Raw genomic sequence first — 12,329 nt, forward strand, 5'->3', positions numbered from 1 at the left:
CCGTGTATAGCTGCGTATAGCCTTGTATAGCTTTGTATAGCAGTGTATAGCTGTGTATAGACCTGTATAGATGCGTATAATTTGGATATATCAACAAAGTTGAAATGGTAAATTGGCCACCGTAACGATTATGAAAGCTGACGTTTCGAGCGTTAGCCCTTCGTCGGAGCGAATAGGGGAATTGTGGGTTGTGTGTGCTTTTAAAGGCAGAAAAAGGAGTACCTTATTGGTGGGAAGATGGCAACGAGAAAAACATGAATATAGCCCTGAATAAATTAGTGGAATTAAAAGCGTTCGTTGATCCCCGTGGGATTTAAACTGCCGGTTTGAAAGATGAGCTTTTGTTTAAGAGTTTTACGGCTTTCCGTGCTACCTAAGTGTAAGGAAAGACCGCAGATTGCTGTATGTTGCTTAGAATGATTAAGTACATTAAAATGTCTAGCGACTGGTATCGATGTGTCCTTGTCATTCCTTTCCACGTCTCGAAGGTGTTCTCGAAATCAGTCACCTAGTCTTCTGCCTGTTTCGCCGATGTATATCTTTTTGCAATAAGTGCAAGTTATGCAATAGATTACATTGGCGGAGGTGCACGTGAAGTGATCGGTGATCTTAATAGATCGTTTAGATCCCGATATTTTTTCAGTGTTGTGAATGAAAGGACACGTTTTGCATCGTGCACGAGTGCATTTAAAAGTGCCTGGTTGGTCATTAGTCTGAAAAGAACTTCTGACCAAAAAATTGCCTATGTTTTTGTCGCGTTTGAATGAAATGAGCGGAGGCTGTGAAAAGATAGTGCTTGTCTATGAATCGTTTTGAAGTAATTTAAAGTTTTTAAGAATGATGGATTTAACTGAGTGGTTGTGAGGGTGAAACGTGAGAGTGAATGGAATGCGGTCGGAATCTTCCTTATGCGACGTTTGTAGTGCTGAATATCGATCAATAAGTTGGGCGCGGTGGTAACCCGCTTGAACGACAGAAACAGGTTAACCACGTTTATCGAAAAACTGGCACATTGAGTCTGATTTGTGGTGGAAATCAGAGTCATCACTACATCAACGACGAAGTCTTAGAAACTGAGAAAAAGGAATGGAATTCTTAACGTGAGATGGATGCGAAGACGAATATGACAAGTAATTATGCGAGTCTGTAGGTTTGTAATACACAGTAGTGCATCAACCGTTGCCTTCAATTGAAACTTTGATGTCTTTGATGCGTATAGCCTTGTATAGCTGTGTTTAGCCGTGTATAGCTGTGTATAGCCCTGTATAGCTGTGTATAGCCCTGTATAGCTGTGTATAGCCCTCTATAGCTGTGTATAGCCCTGTATAGCTGTGTATAACCCTGTATACCCCTGTATAGCTGTGTATAGCCCTGTATAGCTGTGTATAGCCCTGTATAGCAGCGTATAGCCTTGTACTGCTGCGTATAGCCGTGCATAGCTGTGTATAGCCCTTTATACCTGCGCATAGCCCTGTATAACTGTGTATGGCCCTGTATAGCTGTGTAGCCTTGTATAGCAGCGTATAGCCGTGTATAGCTGCGTATAGCCTTGTATAGCTGTGTGTAGCCGTGTATAGCGATGTATAACCCTGTATAGCTGTGTATAGCCCTGTAAAGCTGTGTATAGCCCTGCATAGCCCCGTATAGCCGTGTATGGCTGTGTATAGCCCTTTATAACTGTGCCCTGTATAACTGTGTATAACCCTGTATAGCCCTGTATAGCTGTGTATAGCCCTGTATAGCTGTGTATAGCCCTGTATAGCAGCGTATAGCCTTGTGCTGCTGCGTATAGCCGTGCATAGCTGTGTATAGCCCTCTATACCTGCGCATAGCCCTGTATAACTGTAGCCCTGTATAGCTGTGTAGCCTTGTATAGCAGCGTATAGCCGTGTATAGCTGCGTATAGCCTTGTATAGCTTTGTAAAGTAAAGCAAACTTTATTTACACAGGGTAGCCCATTCAGCTCTAAGGCTGGTATCCATAGGGGCCCTGTATTGAAAATAATTTACATCAAATTTCTAGAATAGATATATATATATATATACAATGACTAAGATTTCACGACTACATCAACAGCCTAAAACTACAAAGCTAAAAACACAATTAAAACATAACATAGTAAATAAAATATCAAATTACGGTAAAAGGAAATGTTTTGCTCGGCGACAGAACGTTTGAATGTTTTCACTCTTCACAATGTTTAAAGGAAGTTTATTAAAAATTTCTGCGCCAGTAAAAAGAAAGGTCCTTCTCCCAAAATTCTGTTTTACTTTTGGTAGGGGTAGCCTCAGACTTTGCCTCGTGGAATAATTGTGAATATTCGAAAATCTGGTAAAATATGATGAAAAGTAACCAGGAACTAATGAGTGGAGACAGAGAAAAACGAGTTTAGCCTTGTGGTAATAGCGTCTACTGGAAAGAGTCGGCCATTGCAGCTGATCTATTGCTTCAGATGACCGAGAGCAACGTGTAATAATCCGTGCAGATCTATTTTGTAAGCGCTGTAGTCGATCTATATCTTGTTGTAAAAGGTTACTCCAGTCAATGTCTCAGTAATCAAATAAGGGAAGAATTAAGGTATTATGAACAAGTATTGCTGCCTCTTTTGTGACGAAACTTCTAATGCGGCCCAGAATACTAACTCTTGACGCCACCTTTTTACACATATAGTCTGTGTGAGCCTTCCAAGTCATAAAATTGTCGAACACCACGCCTAGGTATTTAAAAGTAGTTTCGCAAGAAATGAGCTTTCCGATAAGATTAAGATTTAAAATACAATCGCGCTCTTTATGCCTTCGAGATGTAAATAGTACACACTTAGTTTTTGAAACATTGAGAACAAGATTGTTGTCTTCTAGCCATTCAGATAGACATTGAAGATCTTGATTAAAGTAAAAAGTTAAATTGTCTACTGTTGGGCCAGCAAGATATAAAACTGTGTCGTCAGCGTACATATTTACAGAACAGTGTTTGACACAACGTGGTAAATCATTAATGTAGACAATGAATAACAGGGGTCCGAGGATGGACCCTTGTGGCACTCCAGAAGTTATAGCAAGCTCTTCAGATGAATGAGAATCAATTTGCACGAACTGCTTTCTTCCCGTAAAGTAGTCCTTAAACCATAGAAGGCTTTCCTCGCATATACCATAGTACTCTAATTTTCTGAGCAAAATGTCATGGTCAACTGTGTCGAAAGCCTTTGCCAGGTCAATAAACACAGAACCAGTAACAAGGCCCTTATCCATATTCAGGAGAATCTCGTCGGCGAAATAAGTTACAGCCGTCTCAGTTGAGTGCATTCTTCTAAAACCGGACTGTAATTTACAGAGCAAGTTATGATCATCAAAAAAACTTGCAAGCTGCTTGTGGATTAAACGCTCTAGGACTTTAGATACCACTGGTAAGACCGATATGGGGCGGTAGTTTCTTGGGTCATCTTTTGAACCTGATTTATGTAAAGGGTCACCTTCGCTTTTTTCCATTCTGCAGGAATAACGTTTTGTTGGATAGTTAAATTAAAAATGAGCGATAGTGGATAGGCCAGGGCGTCTGATCCGTCTTTTAGTAGACGAGATGGAATACCATCAACACCTGTAGCTTTCTTCGGTTTTAAATCTTTAAGAGCCTTTCTAACTTCCGTCACGGTGATCTTTCGTAGATTAAATTTTTCTGGGCGGACAATTTGCGGTAGCCATTTGGAAAAGGATCGCGCGGTTGATCGGTGGATCGACCTTAAATCTTCGGCACAAGAGACAAAGAAGCTATTGAAGGTCTTTTGCTTCATTAGCTGTACGAGCAGTAGCGCTGCTACTCTTTGAGCCATTTCCGAGTAGCCGTTTTAGGTTTTTCCAGGTCCCACGGGAATCTCCTCTTGTCTCCTGGAACAGTTCGTTGTAATATCTTTCTTTCTCTTTTCTGAGCTTCAAAGTCACAACATTGCGTAAGCGCTTGTAAGAGCTTCAATGAAGCTCATTGTTTGACCTCAATGCCAGATTATGAAAGCGGTCTCTCTCATTCATTAGATGTCTCACCTCACGTGTTAGCCATGGTACCCTATTTCCCCTGACTCGCACGCGGATTCTTGGGGCATGGGTGTCGGCTACTTCACAAAAAAGGTGTTTAAATGAGTCCTATGCAGTCCCTATTGTATAGCCGTGTATAGCTGTGTATAGACCTGTATAGCTGTGTATAGCCCTGTATAGCCCTGTATAGCTGTGTATAGCCCTGTATAGCTGAATATAGCTCTGCATAGCTGAATATAGCCCTGTATAGCTGTGTATAGCCCTGTGAGAAAAAAGAATGGAATTCTTAACGTGAGATGGATTCGAAGACGAATATAACAAGTAATTATGCTAGTCTGTAGGTTTGTAATACACACTAGTGCATAAATCGTTGCCTTCAATTGAAACGTTGATGTCTTTGATGTGTATAGTCTTGTATAGCTGTGTTTAGCCGTGTATAGCTGTGTATAGCCCTGTATAGCTTTGTATAGCCCTGCTACCTGAATATAGCTGTGTATAGCTGTGTATAGCTGTGTATAGCCGTGTATAGCTGCGTATAGCCTTGTATAGCTGCGTATAGCCGTGTATAGCCCTGTATACCAGTGTGTAGCCGTGTATAGCCTTGTATAGCTGTGTATATCTGTGCATAGCCGTGTATAGCTGTGTATAGCCTTTTATAGCTGCGTATAGCCCTGTATAGCTGCGTATAGTCGTGTATAGCTGCGTATAGCCTTGTATAGCTGCGTATAGCCGTGTACTGCTGTGTATAGTCTTGTATAGCCGTGTATAGCTATGTGTAGCCGTGTATAGCGATGTAGAACCCTGTATAGCTGTGTATAGCCCCGTAAAGCTGTGTATAGCCCTGCATAGCCCCGTATAGCCGTGTATGGCTGTGTATAGCCCTTTATAACTGTGCCCTGTATAACTGTGTATAGCCCCTGTATAGCAGCGTATAGCCGTGTATAGCTGCGTATAGCCCTGTACAGCTTTGTATAGCCGTGTATAGCTGTGTAAAGCCCTGTATAGCTGTGTATAGCCCTGCATAGCTGAATATAGCCCTGTATAGCTGTGTATAGCCCTGTGTAGCTGTATATAGCCGCGTATAGCTGTGTATAGCTGCGTATAACCTTGTATAGCTGCGTATGGCCGTGTATATCCGTGTATAGCTTTGTATAGCCCTGTATAGCTGCGTATAGCCCTTTATAACTGCGTATAGCCCTGTATAACTGTGTCAATCAATATCAATCAATACTTTATTTACCCACGTAGCGTCAAGGAGCTCATAGAGCTCGTTCAAAATACGTACGTGCCTCTAAGATTAAGAATCTAAAAAACCTAATACATACTGTCAAAACCTGAAATTAAAATAACTAACAATTAACATTCAAATTAAAGTTTGTACAGTAAAATTCAAAGTTGCTTAAATACAGGTATAAAATGGTGAAGCAGTAGCTTAAATAATTTAAAATTAAAATTAAAAATTAAGTTTGTACAATGAAATTGATAGTCACTTAAATACAAGTATAAAATTGAGAAGCAGCTAAAGTTTCAATGTCGTCAATAGCTTCTTAAAAAGGTTGATATTATTGGCCAGTTTTACACTTCTAGGTAATTCATTCCACAGCTGCGCACACATATAAGTGAAGGATTTTTTCATAAAATTTAAATTAAATTTAGGTGCGCACAAATTAATGCCGGTTCCTCTCGGGTTGTACATAGTTTCCCTAAAACTAAAAAAATCTCTGATGTATTTGAGACCGTCGTTATGCAAACATTTATATAACAGAATAAGGGATTGTTGTTTCCTTCCCTGGTCTAACGTTTCCATATTCAAGATTCGCAGCAATTCATCATAAAGGGTACGCTTGAGATAACCTAGCAATGATCTAAGAATAAAATAGTTGGCATCTTCTAGCCGATTCGCTTTCACTTTCCCAAATCCAAGAAAAAGGGGGCAACAGTTTTCAAAATGAGGGAGAATGAAAGTTTTATAGAGGCTTATCATAACATTGTCAGGGACAAAACGCCTGATTCTCCTAAGTGCGCCACTTTTAGGGTATACCTTTTGAAGCTGTTTAGTAATGTGATCCTTGAAAGATAGCATGCTATCAAGTTCAACGCCAAGTATTTTGATAGATGGCAGTGTCTCAATGACAGAGCTATGTATGGCCAGGTCGTAACTGTACTTACAGGGACCAATGGGTGCTGCTTGCGTCTTTGTGTTGTTGATCACCAGATGATTCTCGCGAAACCACGATGATAACCGCTCAAGACCATTATTCACTACAAATTCGAGAACCATGGGCGAGACGTCTGAGGCATACATAGTTGTGTCGTCGGCGTATAACCTCAGAGATACATCCGGTATGGCGTAGTTCAAATCATTTATATAAATGTTAAACAGCAGCGGTCCCAGGAGGGACCCTTGGGGAACGCCCACCATTACTTCTGAGTGGCTGGAGCAAACACTGGACAACTTAACTCGCTGTCTTCGCCCCAACAAATAGGAAGAAATCAAGTTTAATACAGACGGAGAGGAGCCATACGCTTTTAACTTAGCCAATAGGAGGTTATGGTTGATAGAATCAAATGCTTTGGAAAGGTCCACTGCCACGGTTATAACTACTTCCCTTTTGTCAAGGATTCGCCTCCAGTCCTTAGTCATCTTCAAGAGTGCGGTGCAACAAGAGTGTTTCTTCAAGAACCCAGATAGATTCGGAGAAAGATGTTCATGGAAAGCGCCGTACAGCTGGTCAAACAGAACCTTCTCGTACACTTTAGAAATGGCGGTAAGAATGGAAACAGGACGATAATTTTCTTTGTATATTTGCCCTGTATGGCAGCGTATAGCTGCGTATAGCTGCGTATAGCCTTGTATAGCTTTGTATAGCCTTGGGTAGCCGTGTATAGCTGTGTATAAACCTGTATAGCTGTGTATAGCCCTGTATAGCTGTGTATAGCCCTGCATTGCTGAATATAGCCCTGCATTGCTGAATATAGCCCTGTATAGCTGTGTATAGCCCTATGTAGCTGCGTATAGCCGTGTATAGCTGCGTATAGCCTTTTATAGCTGTGTATAACCGTGTATAGCTGTGTATAGCCCTTTATAGTTGTGTATAGCCGTGTATAGCCCTGTATAGCTGTGTATAGCCCTGTGTAGCTGTGTATAGCCGTGTATAGCTGCGCATAGCCTTGTATCGCTATGTATAGGCTTGTATAGGTGTGTATAGGCTTGTATAGCTGTGTATATCCCTGTATAGCTGCGTATAGCCGTGTATAGCTGTGTATAGCCTTTTCTAGCTAGAACCCAATGTATGCGCCTTTCACCGCTGCACATGGCTTTCACAGCTCCGCATAGCCCTGTATAGCCCTGTATAGCTGTGTATATCCCTGTATATAGCCCTGTATAGCTGTGTATAGCCCTGCATAGCTGAATATAGCCCTGTATAGCTGTGTATAGCCCTATGTAGCTGCGTATAGCCCGGTATAGCTGCGTATAGCCATTTATAGTTGTGTATAGCCGTGTATAGCTGCGTATAGCCCTTTATAGTTGTGTATGACCGTGTATAGCCCTGTATAGTCCTGTATAGCTGTGTATAGCCGTGTATAGCTGCGCATAGCCTTGTATAGCTATGTATAGGCTTGTATAACTGTGTATAGGCTTGTATAGCTGTGTATATCCCTGTATAGCTGCGTATAGCCGCGTATAGCTGTGTATAGCCTTGTATAGCTGTGTATAGCCTTGTATAGCTGGAAACCAATGTATGCGCCTTTCACGGCTGCACATGGCTTTCACAGCTCCGCATATTTTTAAACTGTTTATGTTTATTTTGCTATTTTACCTCATCGACATGATGCAAGCCTCATCTTTTCCTAACAATATTATTCTAGAGGAGAAAGTTTGGCCCCGTTACCGAGGAAAGCGATCAGGCAACCAAGTTAAAGAACGAGAAACTTACAAGCGCCATATTATAACCACCATTACAAAGTCAAGATCAGTGAGCCGTAAAACTAAATTCACGGCGTCCAGTTCGGGACATATTCCTGCTAACTGCAAGGTTATTCGTCTCGAAGCCCTCTTGGAATCTGGCTCTGGTTACTCGTTTGTGCCGGCTTTTATTCTCTCAAATGTGATGTCTCTCTCACCAAAGATTGACGAAGATCGAGTGACCAATGCAAATCTGGACTTCATTTGCATCACGGAAACATGGCTCAAAAACCACATTGATGACAATTTCGTGTTGGTTCCGGGCTACAATATCATCCGCAGAGACAGGGAAACAAGTGATCACGAAGGCATTTGCACGTACGTCCGCGATTCTATCTGATTTGATGTTCTATCCGACCTTATGGACGAAAATTTTGAAGTTTTATGGGTTAAAATCCGCCCCAAATGGCTCCCTAGGGGCATAACATCTATTATTGTTGGAACTATTAACCATCCGCCGAGTGCAACCGATTCCTTGATTTTAAATTACTTGTACGAGTCACTATCAAAAATCGAAGCCATTTTTCCTGACTGTGGCCTCTTTCTTTTGGGGGATTTTAACAAGTTAAATTGCTCTCGTCTAAGGAACGCCTTCGATCTCCGCCAAATTGTCCCCTTGCCAACTCGTGGACAAAGTAAATTAGATCTAGTCTTCACCAATCTCGGCGCCTTTTACGATGTGCCCAAAAAGTTGCCTCCTTTTGGGCTCTCCGACCACGATGCTGTGGAAGTACAGCCTCTGGCTAGACGGGATGGTCCGAGGAACAAAATCCTACTTAAATCCAGAGACTTGCAGACAACAAGTCGTCTGGCCATGCGGACTTACCTCGATGAAGTCGACCTTGATCGTCAGATGCAAAGAGTCATGCGAAGAGAAAACACTCGCGCTTGAAACCATAATCAAGACGGGCTTGGATTCTGTTCTCCCCCTTAAATCCAAGACGATCATTGCCAACGAATCCCCATGAATTGGCAAACAATTGAAATCTTTAATTGACGAGCGTCAAATAGCCCTTGCTCGTGGCGATAAAGATTGCTTCCGCCGCCTTGGGAACCGTGTTAATCGCTTGCGGAAGTCTTGTCGCGCTAAATACTATGAGTCCAAAGTCGAACATCTGAGGGACTACGAACCGCGTAGGTGGTGGAAAGAAGTTAAATCACTTGGCGGGATGCAATCAGCTTCGCGCACAGATCCTACCTCTTTCCTGAAGCATATTGATACAGGATAATTTGGATATATCAACAAAGTTGAAATGGTAAATTGGCCACCGTAACGAATACCAAAGCTGACCTTTAGAGCGTTAGCCCTTCGTCATTCGCTCCGACGCCATTCGCTCTAGAACATCATTGTTAGAAAAAGATGAGGCTTGCATCATGTCGATGAGGTAAAATAGCAAAATAAAGATAAACAGTTTGAAAATATGCGGAGCTGTGAAAGCCCTGTGCAGCCGTGAAAGGAGCATACATTGGTTTCCAGCTATACAAGGCTATACATAGCTATACAAGGCTATACACAGCTATACGCGGCTATACGCAGCTATACAGGGCTATACACAGCTATACAAGCCTATACACAGCTATACAAGCCTATACATAGCTATACAAGGCTATGCGCAGCTATACACGGCTATACACAGCTATACAGGACTATACACAGCTATACACGGCTATACACAACTATAAAGGGCTATGCACAGCTATACAGAGCTATATTCAGCTATGCAGGGCTATACACAGCTATACAGGGCTATACACAGCTATACAGGGCTATACACAGCTATACAGGGCTATACAGGGCTATACACAGGTATACAGATCTATACACAGCTATACACGGCTACACAAAGCTATACAAAGCTATACAAGGCTATACGCTGCTATACAGGGCCATACACAGTCATACAGGGCTATACGCAGCTATACAGGGCTATACAAAGCTATGCACGGCTATACACGGCCATACGCAGCTATACAAGGTTATACGCTGCTATACACAGCTATACGCAGCTATACACGGCTATACACAGCTACACAGGGCTATACACAGCTATACAGGGCTATATTCAGCTATGCAGGGCTATACACAGCTATACAGGGCTTTACACAGCTATACGCGGCTATATAAAGCTATACAGGGCTATACGCAGCTATACACGGCTATACGCTGCTATACAGGGCTATACACAGTTATACAGGGCTATACACAGTTATAAAGGGCTATACACAGCCATACACGGCTATACGGGGCTATATTCAGCTATGCAGGGCTATACACAGCTATACAGAGCTATACAGGGCTATACATCGCTATACACGGCTACACACAGCTATACAAGGCTATACACGGCTACACACAGCTATACAGGGCTATACACGGCTATACGCAGGTATACAAGGCTATACGCAGCTATACACAGCTATACACAGCTATATTCAGTTATGCAGGGCTATACACAGCTATACAGGGCTATACACAGCTATACACGGCTAAACACAGCTATACAAGACTATACACGTCAAAGACATCAAAGTTTTAATTGAAGGCAACGATTTATGCACTATGTGTATTACAAACCTACAGACTCGCATAATTACTTGTTATATTCGTCTTCGCATCCATCTCACGTTAAGAATTCCATTCTTTTTTCTCCGTCACAGGGCTATGCACAGCTATACAGGGCTATATTCAGCTATGCAGGGCTATACACAGCTATACAGGGCTAAACACAGCTATACAGGGCTATACAGGGCTATAGACAGCTATACAGGTCCATACAAAGCTATACACGGCTCTACAAAGCTATACAAGGCTATACGCAGCTATACACGGCTATACGCTGCTATACAGGGCTATACATAGCTATACAGGGCCATACACAGTTATACAGGGCTATGCGCAGGTATAAAGGGCTATACACAGCTATGCACGGCTATACGCAGCAGTACAAGGCTATACGCTGCTATACAGGGCTATACGCTGCTATACAGGGCTATACACAGCTATACAGGGCTATACACAGCTATACAGCGCTATACAGGGCTATACACAGCTGTACACGGCTAAACACAGCTATATAAGGCTATACGCATCAAAGACATCAAAGTTTCAATTGAAGGCAACGGTTGATGCACTACTGTGTATTGCAAACCTACAGACTCGCATAATTACTTGTTATATTCGTCTTCGCATCCATCTCACGTTAAGAATTCCATTCCTTTTTCTCAGTTTCTAAGACTTCGTCGTTGATGTAGTGATGACTCTGATTTCCACCACAAATCAGACTCAATGTGCCAGTTTTTCGATAAACGTGGTTAACCTGTTTCTGTCGTTCAAGCGGGTTGCCACCGCGCCCAACTTATTGATCGATATTCAGCACTACAAACGTCGCATAAGGAAGATTCCAACCGCATTCCATTCACTCTCACGTTTCACCCTCACAACCACTCAGTTAAATCCATCATTCTTAAAAACTTTAAATTACTTCAAAACTACCACTACCACTACCACTGCCACTGCCATTGCCACTGCCACTGCCACTGCCACTGCCACTGCCACTGCCAGTGCCACTGCCACTGCCACTGCCAGTGCCACTACCACTGCCTCTGCCACTGCCAGTGCCACTGCCACTGCCAGTGCCACTACCACTGCCACTGCCACTGCCACTGCCACTGCCACTGCCAGTGCCACTGCCACTGCCACTGCCAGTGCCACTGCCACTGCCACTGCCACTGCCAGTGCCACTACCACTGCCACTGCCACTGCCACTGCCACTGCCAGTGCCACTGCCACTGCCACTGCCAGTGCCACTGCCACTGCCACTGCCAGTGCCACTGCCACTGCCACTGCCAGTGCCACTGCCACTGCCACTGCCACTGCCACTGCCACTGCCACTGCCACTGCCAGTGCCACTGCCACTGCCACTGCCACTGCCACTGCCACTGCCAGTGCCACTACCACTGCCACTGCCACTGCCACTGCCAGTGCCACTGCCACTGCCACTGCCAGTGCCACTGCCACTGCCACTGCCAGTGCCACTGCCACTGCCACTGCCAGTGCCACTGCCACTGCCACTGCCAGTGCCACTGCCACTGCCAGTGCCACTACCACTGCCACTGCCAGTGCCACTGCCACTGCCACTGCCACTGCCACTGCCACTGCCACTGCCACTGCCAGTGCCACTACCACTGCCACTGCCACTGCCACTGCCACTGCCAGTGCCAGTGCCACTGCCACTGCCAGTGCCACTGCCACTGCCACTGCCAGTGCCACTACCACTGCCACTGCCACTGCCAGTGCCACTGCCACTGCCAGTGCCACTACCACTGCCACTGCCACT

Source organism: Stylophora pistillata, chromosome 2 (assembly GCF_964205215.1).
Source record: "Stylophora pistillata chromosome 2, jaStyPist1.2, whole genome shotgun sequence".
Taxonomy (NCBI): Eukaryota; Metazoa; Cnidaria; class Anthozoa; order Scleractinia; family Pocilloporidae; genus Stylophora; species Stylophora pistillata.